Below are 21,349 nucleotides of genomic sequence, written 5' to 3'. Positions count from 1 at the left end.
TACCTAGGTGTGATGGTTTGAAACTGTTATACATCCCAGAAGCTCATGTTCTTACAGGTAATCCATTCCTATGGGTGTAATCCCATTGTGGGTGGGACCTTTTCATTAGGTTATTTCAGGTGAGGCATACCCTAGGTGGGTCATAATCCTCTTACTGGTGTCCTTCATAAGAGGATGAAATTCAGAGAAAGAGACAGAGAAAACAGCCACAGAAGCTGACAGAAAAAGATACAGAAGCTGAGAAAGCCACAGAAAAAGATAGGAAGCCACTGAAGCCAGAAGCTGGAAGCAACAAAACCCAGAAGAGAAGGGAAAGGCCAGCAGATGCCTCCATGTGCTTTGCCATGTGACACAGGAGTCCCAGATCGCCAGCAGTCTGTCTTCAGGAAGAAGGTGTCATCTTGATGATGCCCAGATTTGGACATTTTCATGGCCTCAGAACTGTAAATTTGTAAGTTAATAAATTTCCATTGTAAATGTCAACGCAGTACTGGTATATTGCATTTCACCAACTTTAGCAAACTGAAACACTAGGCCACCATATTTGTTTGCCCAAAGCTCTGAGCCTGCTTCTAGGGCCAACCTGGACCTTTTACCTGATTCTTTTATTCCTAGGGAGGACACACCCCTTGGCCCAAGGTATAGCAAAAGGGTGACTTTTATAGGGGAGAGAGTTCTGGTGGAACTTGGATTTACAGACTGGGATGTCCACTATCCATGCACATGCACAATCAGTGAAATGGAGCCAGGAGTGGGAAGAGATGGGGACAGGATCTTTTACATACTGATTTTTCCCTTTTGACCAAGGCCTAAAAATGTTAACAGATGGGGTCTGCCCTTGCCATTCCTTCACTGTCTCCTTCTACAGCCTCTTTTACTCCAACAAATACATATATCTTCTTGTTCCTCTGGAATGTGTATATGGCTCTTTTTCATTACTTCCTTCTCTCTGGATTTTCTTATCTACTCCCTCTACACCTATATATCGATAAGTCCCCAGAACTATGTATGTACCAGATTGTAACAACCAAGTGATTTGAAGAGATTTGTTTTCTATGTCTTCAGAGATTTAGATTTCCTTCGGTCCCTCAAGTACCTCAAAATTAACTTGCTCACAATAACACTTGTTACTACCACCTCCAAATCTGCTTTTGTATTTTCTCTACCTTGGTGTTCTGGTTTGCTAGAGCTGTCATTATGCAAAGTACCAGAAATGGATCGGTTATTATAAGGGGGATTTATTAGGTTACAAATTTACAGTTCTAAGGCCATAAAGGTGTCCATACTAAGGTATCAACAAGAGGATGCCTTCACTGAAGAATGGCCGATGGCATCTGGAACACCTTTGTCAGCTGGGAAGGCATGAGGCTGGCATCTGCTGTTCCTTTGCTCCCAGGTTGTGTTTCAAAATGGCTTTCTCCAAAATGTTTCTGGGTCTCTCTTAGCTTCTCTGGGGCAAACTCTAGGCTTCATCTCTTAGCTTAGCATCTCCAAACGTCCTTCTGTCCACATCTCCAATCATCTCCAAGTGTCAGCAAGCATCTGGGTCTCTCTAAGCCCTCTTAAATACTCCAGTAAACTAATCAAGTCCTCCCCTGAATGTGCAGGGTCAAATCTCCAAGGAAACCTTCAATCAAGAGGTCATAACCTAATCAAAAAGATTAATAAATCTGTCCCCACAAGATTGCATTAAAGAATATGGCTTTTAGGGGAAATAATATATCCAAACTGGCAAACTTAGCTAACTAGAAACCTGACAATTTTAATAAATGTCTACCTGCTGGTTTGAATCTATTATGTCCCCCACAAAAGTCATGTTCATTTAATCCAGTCTTGTGGGTGCAGACTTATTATGGGTGGGATCTTTTGATTAGGTTGTTTCCATGGAGGTGAGACCCCACCCATTCAAGGTGGGTCTTGATTAGTTTACTGAAGTCCTGAAGAGAGCTCAGGGGCCAACTCAGACCCAGACATTTAAGACGCAGGCAGAAAGATGTTTGTAGATGAACTGAGAGCTGAAACTCAGAGCCTGCCCTGGAGAAGCTAAGAGAGGAACCCCAGATGCTTAAAGAGAAACACCCTGGAAGAACAAACAAAGATGCACAGGAGCTGAGAGAAAGAAGCTAAGAGAAACAGAAGCCCAGGGACATTTTGGAGAAAGCCATTTTGAAATCAGAACCCAGGAACAAAGGATCAGCAGATGCCAGCCACGTTCTTTCCCTGCTAACAAATGTGTTCTGGACATCATCAGCCTTTCCTCAATGAAGATATCCTCTTGTTGACCTTAGTTTGGACACTTTTATGATCTTAGAACTGTAAATTGTAACCTAATAAATTCTCTTTATAAAAGCCAATCCATTTCTGATATTTTGCATAATGGCAGCTTTAACAAACCAGAACAGTCTCTTTCCCATCTTCTGCTCTTCTTGTATCCATATCTATTCTGCATCAAAATCCTGGGAACTGCAACTTTTTAATCTGTCGAACATATCCATTCTTCTAACCTTATGATCTTATACCTTTATTACCACTTATTGAATTCAGGATCAAATCATTTAATTAACTGAATTACTTCTATAGACTCTTAATTGACAATGTCTTCAGCTTCATTTCCCTGAAAACTACTCTTCACGCCATCAGAACTGTTAAAAATCCATCAATCCTCTACATTCCCTTCAAAATAATGTCCAAACTCATCACCATTGTATAAAATATTCTTCATGATTTGACCCTGGCCTCATTCTCCAAGTTATTTTCACAACTTTTACTCTTTGTTCTTCTTAGAACTGTTTGCAAGCTCTATTCTCTGTTTGGCTTCTGTGGGCATTTTTCTCTTGGCTGACATCTTTTATACCTTTGAAGAGTTAGCTGATGTGAATGCTTTATTCCTGAAGCTGCCTCTTTTACTTCTCCTAGCTGAGTTAGGTTCTCCTCCCAAGGGCTTATTTAGCATCCTGTTTTTCCTTCTTTCATAGGACTCACCAAACTGTGGTGAAATTATTTTGCCAAATTGCTCCATTTCTAGGCTGTTATCTCCTGAAGGGCTGGGATTCTGTGCTGTTTATCTTCATAATTCCAGAACCTAGTACAGTTCTTGCAATTGAACAGTACTCTATAATTGAGTAAGCAAAAGAACGAGTGACCAAATCACAGGTTGATTGAACACTGAGACTTAGGCAGACTTTTATTAGAACAAAAACTTCCAGCATTTTTAGCTGTGTTACTAAGGGAAAATTCCTTAACCAATTAGAATCTCAATTTTCTCATTGATGAATAACAGTTGATATGAAGATTAAATGAGTTAGTAAGGCTTAACTGATGGGTGTGCCTTTTTTTATTAAAATGGATAAAAGAGAAAATTAGAATGATTTCAATGCTTTTTGGTCTATGAAAATGGAATAGTTGTTAATTCTAAGAGAGTTGTGAACTCTGTACCTTGATTTTATTAATTTTCTAAATGATTCCAAAAACTTTAACAAGAGCTTTGTTTGGTGATATCTGCAAAGCTGGTATATTTCAAGCAATTCTCTTTAGTTAGGCTTAAACCTCTGGCTTATTTAAGCTTAAAATTATTGATGACAAAACAAGATGGCTGAATAATAATAATAGTGCAATTAATAATAAGATTAATGTAACATACCTAATAACAATATGTTTTAAAATCAGTTGGGGAAACAGTGGAAAACTATTTTCAATCATGTAGTAGCTTTCAGCTGTTGCATACTATAGTTTCAGACAGATTTACTTGGTGGTTAGTAATTGGAGAGAAAGGTGGTTCATACTGTTAGCATAAGTTACCTTCTGTGATAAACTCTGCAAATAAGGTTATCTTTTCTGTGTTTGAAAGAATTATTGAACACATTTAGATGTTTCCAGTTTCCCATCTACAGATATAGCAATCACTGGCAATAGCACTTTCTTCAAATACAAAGGGCAATGATGTCTGTAAACATGTTTCTAGAAATTTCATATCATGCTTGGGTTTATTTGGCTGCACACACTCAAAGGAACACTCATTTGGTATTTTTGTTCACCTCCGAGGAACATCTACTAAGATAAATCTTTTTCTAACTCTAAATCTTTTTCTAACTCTTCAATTTTTATGGCTCTTCTTAACCTTTGGTATGCAATCACAAAATCAAAGAACTTTGGAAATGGGGAGGGACTGAATTGGTAATTTAGGCTTACATGGATGAGGAAATTGAAGTACAAGAGTTTTATGAAACTTGCCTTAGATTACACAGTTGGTAGCAGGGTCAGGATCAAAACCCAGTTCCACAGACTTTCAACTAGATGTAGCTGGGCTGACTCTGAAGAGTCTCCAAAATGTTTTGGGAGTTCCAAGTAAATGGATGGAGAAAGTTGACAGTGGTCTCAGTTGGAACATAAAAAATACTCTGAACAGATGAAAAGGCTTATCTGGAGACCAGGATAACAGGCCCAAGGACAGTAGAAAAGTTTTATAAATTCCAGGCTGGAGATATTCTCCAAAGGAGGCCAATCTAAAGAGAGAGGGCAAGGCACAGCAGGCTTCTGGTGGATAGAAGATTGGGGTCTGAATAGCTGCAAAGACAATAGGGAAGTAAATGTTAGACTCGAGGAAAGGAGTCCAGGTCAGGTTCCTATGCTAGTATGGTTTGGTGTGATTGCCAGAAGCTAGAGGACTAGCAGAAGGTATTACATGGACTAGGGAAATGTGGTGGAATTAGTTTGGGGACCACCAGCTCAATAGTCTAAGCAAGCCAGGCTCTGGGCAACCCTACATACAAAAGGCATAGGGGCAAAAGGCAATTTCCCAATCATAACAATCACCTCTGGAAGGTTTTCCCAATGTACTATTGGGCAGGGTCCCCAGAGTGTACGAGCTAAGCAGGGCTGAAGTCTCAGCTCCAGTAGCCAGATTCTACCTCTGGCCAAGCTGTATAGGGAAGGAACAGGCAGTCAGTGACAAGTGCCCAAACTCCCTCCATTCTTCCAGACCTCCTCCACCCATGCAAACTGTACATACTACCATAGGTTCTTGTCTCCTTCAGTGTGTAAACACATGATGCTCTTTTAGAAATGCAAAGTGACTTTTTTAGAGAAAGTGACAGGGTTGGAGGTTGGGAGGTACACTATTCCCCCTGAACTTAGACCACATACAAAGTAGCTTGGGCTATGGATTTTATATTAAATAATTCATTTTAGCAACTAAAGATGTACACTATTCGCAATTGTAATTTTTAGAAAGAAATTGACCATTCTTGACTGTGACTTGATTCTCCACAGCATGGCACAATATGAACCTTGCCGCCCGTAATGCATGCCTTCACAAATTAAAAGGGGCCCAGAGTTGAGACAAACTCTGGGGAAAAACGTCCACAGTGTGTACTTGCTTGTGAACTCTAGGCCCAAGTATAACACAACTGTCACTATCTCATTACTTGGCCTAGTGGCTTTGAGTGAAAGTTTATTACACAAGCACTGACATATTTATGATCAGTTTTAGCCAGTGCAACCTATAAAAGTAACTTTCCCTTGACCCAGTCAGTTAATTTTAAAATGCCTTGGGCCAAAACTCTCTGTGGGAGACAAGCTTCTGAAAGCACCAGGTAAAGCCTTAGTTTACCTCTTTTTTGTATTGTGCTATTCCCCTCCATAAACAATAAATGTGGTTGACTTTTTCATAGCTCTTTCTATGTTCTGATTTTTAAAGAATTTGAAACTTTAGATAAAAAGGAATCAAAATGTGTTGTTTAATCTTTTGTTTAGAATCAGTATGAACTTATCTTTTGATGAGAATCCCCTAAAAAAAGTCATCTTTCTCAGAGGTCATTTCACTATGACCATTTTTCTAAGCCATAGATACAAAGAACAAGAGCTTTAGAAGTACTTACCATCTGGTGACTAGTTCCTCTTGAAATGCCTTCCACCCATCCATATTTTAACGTCTTTCTCTTTTAATCATGTGTAATACCTCAGCCAAATATATTGGTTTATCAGTTATTTTCTCAGCTTCCTTAGGCAGCATTTGTTGTATGAATATTCATTCTTCTTTCCTTCTAGGCCTCTCTCTTCTGCTGATGACAGCTCAACAGTTGCTTAAATACTAGGTCTACATTTTATAGGCAGCACAAAAGTTTCCTGGACATAATGTGAGACCCTCCCAAGGTGAAAATCTGAAAGCTCATTCTATTGCTATTGCTATACACTGGCAAAACACTAAACACAAATACCAACCTGAGTTTGGAAACCTAATTGACAGCTATAACCTAAAGAGAAATAATGAGCAAAACAATAATGAATTAAAAAATACATAAACTAGAATGACAAAGTTTGTATACACTCATGTTTATAAACACATATACTGTACCCACTGCAAACATCAATTTAAACCTCTAGAAATACTTTTCACAACTCATGTACACAGTCACTGCATCGTTTATTTGTAGGCACGTGGTCAAGGCACAATTGTAAAGATAATTTCAGCACTTGGTTTCAGCTAACAGCCACCTGCTAGTATTTCAGAGCTGAGCAATGAGCCTGTGTTGCAGCCAATTGTGGCTCTGGGTTACATGGCAAGCTGTGGTGCTTTGGGAAAGTAATGAGACATGAGTGGAAGTTTCAGCTTTCTAGTTTACCCCAGAACTGCCAGCCACTCATCAATCCCTAGGGTCTCACTTTAAGGACAAGTAGATGAATAAAAGGAAACATCAAAAAGGTGCGTGTGTTTTTTTTCCTCTCAAAAAACACAGTTGCTAGCACAGATAAGTGAATTTGGCAGCACGATGGACCTGGCATTCAGCTCAACATTTCATTGTAAGGTTTACACCTGACAAAGCTTTCATTTAAATTTTTTTGGGGTTTCATTTCTTTAAAAGGAAAACTCAGTCTATATTTTTCTACTTTAAAAAACCACAATATATTGATTTCCTTTTTCCTTTCTTTTATCTAAAAATGTTTACTGAATACCTACTGAATAGTTACCATTTCATCAGAAATAAATGGAAATGCATTTATTTATCAAATGTGAAGAGGCCTCTCTGTGATTCAGCTACAGTTTTACTGTCTAAGAACAAAATGAGGAAACCCCACCTATTTTACCTCAGTGTTGTTTTTAGTTGTTATGAGTTTTTCTTTCTTCTTTTAAATCATTAGCTTTCTTAAAAATTAAAACTATAATATTTAGATTGGCAATGTTTCTAGTAAAGTGTTTCTAAATTCAGCTCTACAAATATGAGTCACCGTAAAGTGGAAAATGCCAATTACCAAACAGAAGTTGTTGTTGATGTACAAACCATACTCCTGAATGTTTGTGTTTATTTAAAAGAAATCCAAACATCTAATTTTAGTTTCCAGAGAAAAATAAAATGAGAACGTAAAAGTGGGTCAAAGTTTCTGAATTATATTTTAAGAAAAATAGCTCCATAAGAAATGCTGTTAAAGCTCAAGAGGATTTAAAATAGAAGAATCAGAAGAAACACCTAGATTGATAAATTACCAAATATGAATAAAAAATGAGAATATACTTGAAGTTAAAAGCTTCCTTTTGTCTGTTTTCTCTTCACATATATTCATCAACATTGCCCTATTATTTTAAGGTAAATTCAATGCTAGTGAAAGACATGGACTAGAAACCCTGGATTTAAGGAAAGAAGTAGAATTGCATCAATCACATTATCACTTGGGAAAGTAAAAGAGACACTGGAAGGGTCCTCTGGTGGTTGAGGTCCAATCTTCATGGAGACACCGTGTTGAGGTTGCAACTTGCTGTAGCCCACAACACCCCTCTAAGAGAGGCAAAACTAAATCAGCTTTTCCTCCTCAGTTCCAAAGCTTCCACCCTTGAAACAGCTTTGCCTGTTTTTTTTAACCCCTGTCACACTGCCATCTCCTTCCCCATTCCTCTGGATCAAAATACAATAAAAGGTTTATATCCTTTAACATAAATATGACTCAGAAATTCCTTGGCCACTTTCAGACTGTGACTACTGTTCCAGCGAACTTATTGTAAGGAAAAAAAAATCTGTGAGCATCACAGAATACTACACAATTTTACATATGTGTCTACTGTGATAGAAATTGGCCTTTGCCCAAGTACTTTTTATATAAATGCCCTCCAATTTCTAAGATGGTACAGTATGTTCCACCCACTTTTGTGACAGATGGAAGAGACATGTGGAGTTGTAAAATGTCTGTATGAAGAGCAGAGCCTTCTAATGTTGTAGTTTTACCTCAAAATAATATAGTTTTCTCTACCCCAGTAAGGTGTTGAAAAATAAATCAATTTTTATTGAGCTCCCAAATGCTTACAGCACTTGTCCATTTTTACTTAGAAGCCCCCATGCTCTTTCAGTGTACTTTTCTCCCAAGGCACTTTGGCAATCCACTGATAATGTCTTTCTATATTCTGCTTTAGCGGTCTTTAGATCTCACTTCATCTCAAATCCATCTCCAATTCTGATATTCTTTTAATGTGGCCCCAAATTTCTTATTGTCCGTGGATGCCTGCATGTGAGTGTCACAGATTTACCTCAATCAAAACATGACAAAAACACATTTGCCATCTTCCTGACATTCATACCCACATAGACCCTTGCCCTGACCTGTTACGATACTAATCTACACACACACACACACACACACACACACACACACACACACGCATTTGAATTAGAGTTCCAAAACATATAACTACGTTTTGACTTTGACTTCCACTATCCAACCGATTACCATGTCCTACAGATGTAATCTTTGTATTCTATCTACTCTTTTTCTTATGTTTACAACTACCACCCTAGTTAATGCACTTAACTGTTTCAGCCACGGACAGCTGTGAAACCATAAAGTACTCTCCTTGATTCTTAACACCCAGCATGCTACTTTCAGATTGTTCTTTAAAATATAAATTTTTTCATATTTGTATGGTGCTATAAAATATTCAATGGCTCTCTATTACTTAAAGAAAAAATCCAAACTACTCCTTATCTGCTTATGTGATCTGGCTCCTACCTTTGCTATCTTTTCTCCCACCATCTTTCATATTCAGCTAAAAGGAAAGTCATGTAGGAGAGTGGAGGAAGCATTAGAGTGGATGCCAAGACATCCAGGTTATATTACTTACTCAGTGTCTAATTGGTTATGCAATCATTTTCAAATAACATATCCTCTCTGATTCTCAAACTTACTCATAATATGAGGGGATGTGAACAAGTATAATGATTACAGCACATGAAATTTCTCTTCAGTCTTAAATTCTATGATTGTAAGATCTAGAGTTCTACTCATTATCTTAAGAATAGCTTATTTTTTTCTACCATTGCACAGTAGAGACTGCACTCTAAACTATAATATATGCTATTTCTTTCACCCAGAAGTTCTTTCCTTCATCTTATTTCCTACTTGAATGATGCTGCAAATCATTTAGGATCTCTCTCAAGTTCCAGGACACCCATATGAAAGTTGTCCAGATTACCACAGTTAACTTTCCATTTCTGGAATGTCACCGTATTCTATTGCACTTATTTTTCTTATTGATTTTCAACCTCTGTCTACTTTAACACACAAGGCACATAATACTCAGCATAAATATTTCCCACAGTAAAGCAATTTATAGTTGCTAATATCTTAGCCACTCCTTAGTGCATCCTATTACATTTCAGTATTTCATTACTCCCATTATCTATCTAGAGCCCAACTCATTATCTTAAAAATCTCTCAGTCACCAGGTTTACTCGTTTCAATTCCCAAACAATTTGACCATATTTTCTTTAGCTCAAGTCATAGCTCCCTGTCCATTTGCATTAATTTGTTCTCTTTTTCTTTTAGGTGGGCTTGAACTCTTGATAGTCAGCATGCATCACCTCAGTAGTGACTGCTGGAGTTTTTTGTTAGTAAGGATTCTGAAGCCACCTCTTCACTCAGCAGGAAAAGATTGCCACAATGGATCAGTAGTTTCTCCTCTGTATGGATATGGGAAGTGACACCATAATCATCATCCCTATACTAAATTATGGCCTTCAGTGTTCTATTGCCTAATATATGGCATCTGCTAGAAGGCATCGGGACAAAGTAGAAAGGGCTTTGGAATTGTAATCAAAGAGTGGCTTGGTTAAGTACCAGTAATGTCACCCCCATTGCATAATTTTACCAGCTAACAATCTCGGTTTACTTTTGTTTCCTCATTGTAAAATGGAGATTTAATATACAGCCCTAGTTATCCTACAGGATTACTGAGTATCATATAAAATAATATCTGTGTAAGCTATTCTGTTACCTAAAAGATAACATAAACATATTTAGGATTTCTGTTTTTCCTTTAAAGAGGATTTAGAAAACAGAGGAAAAAGCAATCATAATCATGCAATGTCAGTAAAGCAATCCTAGCATATGAAAGCATATCCTTTCCCTTGTTTTCATATATATCTGTTTATCAACTGGTTATAATCATAGTAAATATATTTTACTTTGGTTTTAAATTTACCATTATAAGTATTTTTTCCTATTTCCATATGACTTCCAATACCATTTAGTGGATAAGCCATAATTCTCTGAATCATGTTACTATTACATTGCAAACATATGCATTTTCTGTTTTCTTCTTGCTTGGGAAATAAGGTTGGTTATTTGGTAAAAAATGATTCAATCCAGGAAAAATCAAATTTATTTATGCATTCTGCATCCTTTAATTGACTTACTTCCTTATACTAAGTTAGACTCTGAGTATTTAGTGGTGAACAGAGAAATCATTACCCTTCTCCTTATAAAAATTTATAGTTTAGTGGGGAAAGGCAAAGAAAGGGTATTAAACAAAGGATGCAAATAGTTATATAATTATGAATCACAATAAGTATTATGAATGAAAAGGACACAGCACAATGAGAGGAAATACTTGTATTGGTAGGAGATCCAGAAAGAAAAAGGCCAGATTCATGCAAAGTGCAAAATGACTGGAATAAAAATCAAAGGAAAGATGGAGGGAAAGGAAGAGAGTAGGAAAGAAAGGAGGAAGGGAGGGAAGAAGGGAAGAAAAATCAGTTTAAAAAGAGGGCCAAACTTAATGAATAAACGACTTTGTAAAATAGACCAAGGAGAGTTTTTTTAAATTGTTTCATGTTTTATTTTTGTTTATTTATTTTTAGGGGGGTAGGGTATCTTAGAGTTTCCAAAGTGAAAACAGCCTTCAATTAACTAATACTGCAATTTGAGCCCTGTTGACTCCACAGGCAGAAATTATTGCATCTAGTAGAGAAACAGATGATTAAAGAAAAACACAGCATTTCACTAAAATACCCTTTCAGTGAACTGGTGTCAAATTTCAAAGCCTTTAAAAGGGAGCACTAATTTAAAACAAACAAAAAAAAGCAACAGCGTTTTAGTCAAATGATCTTCCTGTCACCAACCTATGACACCTTTAGACAACACATAGGAAAAATCAATGCAGCACAGGTTAGAAGCAAAAAAAAGCTACACTCAATTTTGAAGTTTCCATTGATACTGAAGCAAATGCATGCATGTGCCAGGTTCGTGCTTAGATAGATTGTAAAGCGTTCATATTTTACAATCATAGGACAGAGAACATGCCCAGCCAAACTAACTGCAATATTTGAGTGATCACATTAAAAGTCTTTCCATTCATGGTCATAAAAACCAGAGTTTGTTCATTCATTTTAAGACAGTTGCAGAGTCTAATGTTTTAGCATCTTAGTAATGCATCAGTACCATGACATTTTAGCATTTGTATTGCATACAGAGTTATTAGATTAAATAGGGCAGAATCAGAAAATTGCATATACTACTTAGTCTAGTTCATTCCTACAAATATTTTTTGAGGATCTATGTATGAAAGGTACTATGCTGGAGACTAGGGGTTCAAAGGTGAATGTTTAAATTAAAAAATAATTAAAGTAAAGGTAATAAATACTCAAAACTCATGAGTTCCAAATTATTCCATTACATTTTACTATTATCTATGTCTCAAAAATAATTGTGTCTATTGTCATATGTGATGAAAATACTGTATAATGGTATGCTATTGTGCACCTCTTCCTAACTCCACATTAATCCTGTTGGCATCCTGGTCATACTGGGTATATAAACACTATGGTTATTGGAAAATACTACAAATCAGGGCTTATCCCCAACTCCCCAAAAAAGCTGGCTGATGAACATTTACCAACATACCCTTGAAAGTGTCAGAAATAAAAACATCCAGGCAAAATTTCCAGGCCAGTGTTCTTCCTATACCCTGCTGAGGTGAACATGGGAATGCACTGAGATAGAGCTTCAGTTAAGTCTGGGTCACTGAGTATCTATGATGAGTAGAGCCTATACTCCCAACCCATATCCCCTGACCCATACTGAACTTTGGGAATGAAAAAAAAAAAAAAATATATATATATATATGATACCAAAAGAGCAAATATATATATATATATATATATATATATATATACAGGTATCATAGCCTATCTTGACTGATCAAAACCAATAGTAAAGTATTTTCAGAATTTTGCAGAAAAATTGTACCCTTATAATAGCATAACACTTATTGCTCTGATCGCAAATGTCTCTTGTTCCCATACTTCTCATCTTCATTTTTATTGATGATTGCCATCTATGAGGATAAAAATTTTGGTGAAGTAGTACTTAAAAAATTTTCACGTTTCTCTAAGTTCAGCTCACTAGGTTGTTCTATCAAGTTGTCTCCCTTTATCTATTGGTCTGACTGTAAGCAAGTTATTTCTTAAATCTAAACAGACATGGGTGTACCTATTTTCTTACTTGTTCATTACACTTTGTTTTGGTTTGCTAAAGTCGATGAAATGCAATATACAAGACATGGGCTGGCTTTTAACAATGGGATTTATGAGATTACAAATTTACAGTTCTAAAGCCGTGAAAATGTCCCAATTAGGCATCAACAGGACAATACCCTCTTTGAAGACTGGCTACCCATGAGCTTTGGCTCCCCTGTCACATAGCAAGGCTCATGGAGACATCTGCATGTCCTTCTCTCCTGGGTTTTGTTGCTTTCATCTTCTGGCTTCTCAGTCTGTGGCTTCCTTCCTCAGCTACTGAGTCTTGTTTTGTGAGCATCTCTCAATTTCATCTCTTAGCTACTGTACGTGTTTTATCATCTTATAAAGCATTCCAGCAAGAGGATCAAGACCACACTGATTGGGGTGGATCATATCTCAGAAATAACCTAATCAAAAGGTTCCATCCACAATAAGTCTACACCAACAGGAATGGATCAAAAGGACATGGCCTTTTCTGGTGTACATAATAGCTCCAAACTACCACACACTTACATAGCAATCTATCTGTTAAGATGATCACAGTCACTTCCATCACAGAAATATTCAAAATTCCACATGATAATAGCCATCATACCTCATGTTGAAATTTTAAGTCACAGAATTATGAATTTGAGAAAGAGGGAGGGGTGGGGAGGAGTATGGAGAATGTGCTGTTAAAGAACTTAGAGTAATTATAACTCTGGGTTGCATCAACAAAAATGAATAAAAAGATTGTCCATATTAGAGAGATTTTCTCTTTTTGAAAAAATAATTGTCCTTTTTTGGATTGAATACAAAAGGAGACATTTTAGCCAATGTTCCTGAACTAAAAGACTTTCACGTTTTGAAAGCTATCAAGATAGGTTTAATCTCATTACAAAGAGAGTGAAAGTACAATGACCCTAAAAGCATGAATTCAGGGGAGCCAGAACTAGAGCTGGAAGTCTGGATGAATGCCCTTTATTATACTGCTGTAGGTAAAGGCTGGGCCTGACTGCAAGTGTCAGGAGTAGATGGAGACGCTGCCTGTGTTTTTCCTTAGTGCCAGGATAAGTCAGCCATCATCTCTCATAACAAAATGGAGCACTAAGACAATTATCCAACTTATTCAGGAAAAATTTTTCTGAAGTTATCTAAATAAATAAAATTACAAATTGTATATGGAAATAAAAAAATCAAAAATTGAATTATCTTAATCATTTAGTAAAATATCCCAATCTATTATTTGGGAAAACGGATTGGGACCTGACTTGCACTAATTGAGTCCAATCCTCTAAATATGACCATAATGAGCCATCTACATCTTTTCAAATATGTTAGTTTGTTATTCAGTTCTGTTCTCTTTCCATAACCTCTATGTTCACTGGCTCCTTCCTTTCTTCATTCTTCTTCAAATACTGAAGTCTCCACCAACCCAAGTAAGTCTTCTAGTGATACTGGGTTCCACAAAGAGGTAATGTCTTCTGCAGCTGAGTCATCATGTCTAATAAGAGGAATCTGACTGTTTTGGTGTTTTCTAATCCTAACTGAATTCAAGCAGTTAGTAATTACATTCCCTAATGGACTGACAGAGCAGTCTGGCATTGTGGTGCCAAAGTGTAGGGCTCTGAGCACAGGGAATGAATGTATTATTGCACAGGGTCTGGTCATCCAAATAGATATCAACCAGTGTCTACATATTGAAACTATGATATTTCATACATTTATAAAATTTTTCACATGTACACAGATGCTATTTGATTAATAAATTAGAAAGCTATTTTAAAATATTCCCAAATTCAAACTAGCATTTGAGCATTTAGTTACTCAAAAATAAAAGTGTGAATTTCATGATGCAGGGCTACTCAATTTTAAATTGGTACATTTTTCCCTGTTAATATAGTTTTATTTTTTTATCAAAATAGTGTTATTGATTATTAACCTAGTAATGATGAAAGGCTTATGATTATATATACATATACACACACATACATACATATATATACATATATATATTGTATTTATTTAAACTATTCTTATTAATATGGCTAACAATCAAAAAATTTTAGAAACTCCCTGCACCAGGCTATAATTTTTTTTGTCCATGGTTCAACAGTTATTCCTCAAACTATTATCTGTTTTCCAGAATTTGGTGAAATTCCCTCATCTATTGATAACTCCTCGCTCTCCTTAAGGTATTATGGATTTATATCTGTGCATTCTTTACAATAATTTTAGATGGATTTTTGTTAAGGAAAATATATAAACAAATGTCCTCAAGCTGCCATTTTTAACCAGAGGTCTCTTCTCAAAAGTTTTACCATCAAAGGGGTCTTCATACTTAGGAACATTGGGAGCTAGAGGAAAGCAAGAGCTCTGAGAAAGAATTAGAAGACCTAGATTCTATCCTGGTGTCTGCTACTGACCAGCAGAATGACCGCTGACCGTGAACATCTGGACCTCGGTTTACTCCCCTGTAAAATAAACATTCATGCTGCAACTAGTCAATCTACGTCTCCTAATCTGTGGTACCATACTTGACAAACAGAATCAAGATCAGCAGGCTTCCTAGTTACATAAATTATCACTGAATTAGGGAATAGGAAGAGAGAAAAGACTGCAGACTAAGGGATTAATGATTTAGTTGAGTGGAGTGGAGAGAAACAAGGTGCTAATAAGGAAAGGAAATTTGAGGGTGACAGAGTCAGAATTTGGAGCATAAATACTAGAGAAGCCTTTGTCAAGATCCAACAAACACATTGACGTAGTCCCTAGTGTGAAAGGAAAATTGACTTGGCAGTAGTAATCTAAACAGAACAAGGTGGAGAAGAGAAGGCAGAATAAGCAAGTTGGTGGTTGTGGTAATTAAAACAGGAAATAACTGAAGCCTGGATATGCATCCTGGCAGGGGAAAGAGAAAAGAGGGATTATGTTTTTCGCTTAGAGTGATAGGGATGAATACAACCACATCCCTTAATTATTTTTCTCTAAAATATACATTAGTATGTTTCTAATAAGGAGAAAGCCAATTTTAAAAAAGTTCAGTCAGAAATGGGGTTAGGAGGTTGGAAAATTCAGGTTCTGAATGAATGCAGATGAATCTGGGAGACAAAAAAAGAGACCACAACTAAACTCTAAAATGGCCAAGCAATATAAACAATTTCAACTGGCTGAATTTTTTCCTTGGGTTTGTGAGTCTAGATAAGGAGCTTTGTGGTGGTGGGAAGGCAATGAAGCCTTAATTGCCTATTAACTGGCTCCTTCTGTTTATATCCTTTCTCTGTCACCTACCTTCTGAGTTGGCCACTGTCATCTGTGCTAAATGGGCTCTGATCAGCTAAAAATCACACAGTAATTTAAGCTGGAAATTTTAGTTAAATCCAGACAATTCCCCAATAACTTTTCAAAAGGATGAAGGTTTTAATCAGTACAATACAAGCCATGGGGAATATGGGAGCAATCGGGTCAGAATGTGGGTCAGAAAAACTACAGAGGAAGTGCTGATGGGATAAGAACACCAGAGTTTTTTATCTTATTAGCTCTTCCTATGTCAAATTAGCAAAATGGTTCAGGCACTCAAAGTGCCTGCGATAAAATGTTCCTATGCTATGTGTTCCCCAAAAGGATTATCTACGAGCCTCTTCTAAGGAGATTCAACTTTTCTTCTCCTCTTTTTTACCTTCAGTGGTAAGCATGATTATGTAAGCCAGTCACATCTAGTTTGTATCCCAGTGACCTCTGTGGAAATATAATCGGCAGGACATTGCATTGCAAAATTCCAGGCAGCTCCATTCACAAAGAATACAATGCGAATGGTGCCACTAGAGCTGCACAGAGCAGGAGCTGTTGACACAGTGGCCTTTTATTAGGACAAATTTCCTTGTGACTATCAAGCAAAAAAAAAAAAAAAAAAAAAAATATATATATATATAGATAGATATATATATATATCTGCAGCCCATTAGAAAGAGACTTATGACTTAGAGCAGTGGTATTTATTTAAACAGCATGGGTACATATCAGCATCATTTAGGTATACTTTTTCAATATTCACATGCCAGGGCCCTATTAATAAATTATATGAAGTGATATAAAAAAATATCCTGGGCTGAGTGAAGCAGAATCTCATGTGTGAGACCAACATATATATGTTGAGAAAGGACTCTAGATGATCTGATGTTCAGTAGTTGAAACCCACTATTGTTATAGCATATCAAGTTGTATACTATTATTATCACACCCATCATTTTGCTTCACATGGATAAGTAATTCGTATCCTATGAACAGGCTGTAGACAGTTATTTAAAACTCCATTTATTCAATAAATAGATAATGAGAACTTTCCATGTGCCAGCCACATTGGCCTTCTGTCAGTTAAATAATGTAATACAAGAGCACTGTGAATATTATCACTATTATTATTTCTTAAACATACCAAACTTCTTCTTGTCTCTTTTTTTTTTACCCACTGTTTCCCTGTGTTTTAGAATGTTTCATATCATCTCCACATCCTTACCCCCAAGGCTAATTTCTTCTCATCCTTCAGGGCTCAGCTTAAAAATCCATCCCTATCTAAATATCTATCTAGAAATATCTATTTAGAAATTCTATCTAAAGTAATTTCTTTCCTTTCTCTCTATTTTTGCCCCTCAGCCCCACGATGGTTTCACACATAGCACTTACCAACATTTGTCAGTATTTTATATTTGTTTACTTACCTATTTATCATCTGGCTCACCTAATAGTGGGTAATCTTCCAGTTAGGGAAGGTGTATGCACATAGTTTAATCTAACTTTGTTAAAAGAATGTATGAATAACTGATCACAAAACCTTAATCTTCCCAAGAAAAACTCATTATTCAGTTTAGCTGGATGTCTACTCATTTTATATGTGTACTTTACAGTCAAATTGTAAATATGGGTGGGATATAATTGTAAATATGTTTACTGATTTCTTTTCGTATTTGGAAGAGGTTTGAATTCAAGAGGAACATGCTGGCAACAAGCTTCATAGAAACAAGCTCCTCAGGGCATCACAGTAAATACCCTGAAGCAAACATATTCTTGATTACACAAGTGAAATTTGTGTAAACTGTACAATATAAATGTGTATGTGTTTTAATCTTACTTTTTTAGGAAGACATTTTCTGGGGCATTTCGGCTGCCAAATTCATTGAACTGGACACTATCAAACACAGTAAATAAATACTATTATGTCCTTTGTAAGATATAAAATACATAGCATTGTTTTGCTGCACAGAGATCACTACCACCTACACTGATTTGAAATTTCACCACTGTTTGACATTTAGACTAACTAGACCACCAAGAAATTCAGCTAATTACAACTTAACAAGGCACTGATAAAGTCTGGGACATGCTTTGGTTGTTTATTGTTTTTGTTTGTTTTTTATTTCATGTTAGTTACAAGAACTCTGCAACTACACTTTGGCAATAGTTGACATAGCTTTCCACAAGTAACATATTTCAATTGAAAAGGTGAATTAATACAATTTAATCATGGGTCTTCACTTGCAGAGAAGATAAATTTCCTCAAGGTAGCTCAAATAAACATTTTGTTGGAAAGAAATGGTGTATTTCAGAGAAATAAGGTCTAATCGGGCCTCGGAGGATTTCGAGCCATCAGGGGCTGAGACGTCTTCTTTCTCCATTTCCTCTCATCTCTTTAGTGGTCTACATGGTCTATCTTCTCTGAGTTCCTCTGCTCCATTGCTCCTCCTTTTCTCTAGAGAGTGGCATTGATGCACCATAGCTGATAATGGCTGTTCCAAACCTTACTTGACATGACCTTGCAATGTATTGAAAGAAAACAGTTGCTGGCATGCGAATGGATTGGTTCCCTTGGCTCAGATAGTCAATTCTGACTTAATCTGCAGTGGGCATGATGACAGGTCACATGATAGACACATTGTTGTCCAATCTCAGCCCATTAGCAGGGAAACTGAGAGGAGGGACTGATTCCAAGAGAAAGCTGTGTGAGTTATCATACACCTCAAAATTAATCTTCCACATACACAAGTACAAAATATGTCTATGGAGTAAGAAGGGCAAAAATATTAAAGTAGCCTTTATGAAAATGCAAAACAGTGATTTCAGAAGAATGCAACGTGCATCATTTATACATTATCTAAATTATCACTATATCTAAGACTACTTTCATTATGGAGCATGACAGTCCTTGAATTTATGAAGAGCAACACTTTTATTCTAAATAATCCTCCTCACTTTAGTTTTTCCTTTTGTGTACACATGGGTGTATTTTTCTGGGGTAATATGAGGAAGATCATTTGGATTCTGCGCTCACTTTTCCAGCTTTCACAAGGTCCCCTCAGGCATGATTTCACTGAGTTAGACTTCATTGCATAGCTAAGGTCCATTCTCTCCTTGATTATCCTTGGTCCACAGTAAATATCTTTCTTTCTTTCTCTTTTCCACCTTTTCCTTTTATCTTCCCAAACCCATTATTATTGTTTCTGAACAATTCTCAGTTTCTTTTGTAGTTACACAACTGTTGTGAACATTAATGGTATCCTTCAAGAGTTATTATTGATAGCAGGAAATACAAGTCTTTGATCAGTGCTTTTTCCTTAAACAAAAATCTCATGCATTGTGGATAGATTGTGTTCTCTTATCTTATGTTGGGCATTTCATTGCTCATTTCCATCTTTCTTTATATTACAGTTGTTCTTTTTAAAAAGCCCTTTTCCCCCTTTATTATGTGATCTCTCTAATGCTGCCTCTATGTATGGTGATGTCTGTCCTGGTTGGAAATCCTTTCGCTACACTTCCTAAAGGCAGCAAGTGATTCAGGGGGGAGTGTGTAATTTGTTTTGTACCATGGAATTCCTGCCATGCCTATATGTATTTAGACCGCAGGCAAACCAATAAAGTTGTCATAGAAACAAAGCATTTCATGAATAAATCAATCCATAACAAACTTGTAAACTTCAAACAACCCACTGTGCTTTAACAACCCACCCGGTACATACACAAAATAATCATGTTTGTAATGAGCAATGCACAATACTATTCTTTCCCATACATTTGGTCCTGTTTGCCATCTTATAAATATTCCTTAATGTATTTTTATGCAGCTTGTGGATTCCTACTGAGCTGGAATGAAATAAGTAACTCTAGCTGGCATGATAATACTAGAAAAGCAGACTTTTAAAAATATATCTCATGGTGAACCCCAGTTCAAACAGTAAGTTTGGAATACCTATTTGAATGACCAGAGGGGATTGAAACTGTGGCTAAATAAAGTTTCCTCATTTTGATAGACTCCAGTATTCCTCTTTCACTTGTCAGTTTTCTCGTTGGCCGTTAGTACCCTGCTCTGCATATAGTAGCTATCTTCAGGGAATGTAGTTGACTGGCAGCCATGGGGGGGAAAGGGGGGCACTATTTGAAAAGTGACACTGGATATGTTAAAAATGAACAGGTCTCTGCCAGAAACTATCATGATGGGTTTAGAGAAAGAAAAAGCTTTTAGAAGATAAAGAGAATATGATTTTGTAAAACTCAGATTCCTTTGTAGATGGTGAAAAGACAAGGAAAAGGCAGAAGTAGAGAAGAAGGTCAGTGTAATACAAATCCTCTGGGGTTTGCTTGGGCTTCCAGAACACAAGAACGTTTCTTATTTTCATTTGGAGTGAAATTCTCTCTGTGGCTTCATTTAGGCATGGCCTTGCCTAACAGACACAGAATGGCTGCATCATCTTGTTGAGTATCTTCCTCTATTCCTGTGACTTCTGTTAAATCCTTTGCCTTGTCACAACTTTGTTGTGACATATCAGCCTAATAAGACCTCTCACAAGGGCCTGTTATCATACTATCAAATATTTTGGAATATAGATGTTATTTTTACCCTAATAATGGACTTCCACTTTACAATGCTGAATCTCACTTTTGTCCCTTAATAACCACTGGGCAGATTCCACAAGTTTTCAACCACTGTCAGTTATTAAAATTTTGTCTAGTTTAGTTTATAATCTCAATCTTACATTTAATTAAAAACCCATCCCTTCGTCATTTAAGTGGCTGTAGCAGTCAGCTACCCAGGTGTATACAGACCCTGGGGACACCCGTTTACCTAAGTTCTATGAGGTCTGGACAGGGAAAGCCAATATTTTCTTAGGTTATTGAGAAGACTTCTGCTCATTCCAGTTTTCTGTGCTTCTGGTGGCCTCCACCAAATAGTGGTCTCATACAGAAGGTATGCACTATGTCCTTGGGTCAATGTCCAACTTTCCCAAGTCCCATCAACCACTGCTGACCCCCACTTAAGTGGGATGATGCAACTCCTTTACTCTCTTTAGGGGTCCATCTACAACTCCCATTTGAGATGAAAACAGTTAGATAAATAACTCTCAACATCCTTACAAACCTCCCCCTCAGCATGTTACAAATGGAAGTGATCATCTTTCCCTAAATCTGCTCTTCCATCTCTTGCTCTAGCTCAGGGTCTGGTGCCACCATCCTCTGTGACCTCAGCCTGACCCATGGAAGTCATCTTCAGCTGTTCCCTTGCCTTTATGTGTATATCCCTCCCAACATCATTAATTCTTCAT

This window comes from Choloepus didactylus, chromosome 2 (genome assembly GCF_015220235.1).
Source record: "Choloepus didactylus isolate mChoDid1 chromosome 2, mChoDid1.pri, whole genome shotgun sequence".
NCBI classification, from domain to species: domain Eukaryota; kingdom Metazoa; phylum Chordata; class Mammalia; order Pilosa; family Megalonychidae; genus Choloepus; species Choloepus didactylus.
The sequence above is the reverse complement of the archived record's forward strand: the minus strand, read 5'-3'. Positions refer to the sequence as shown.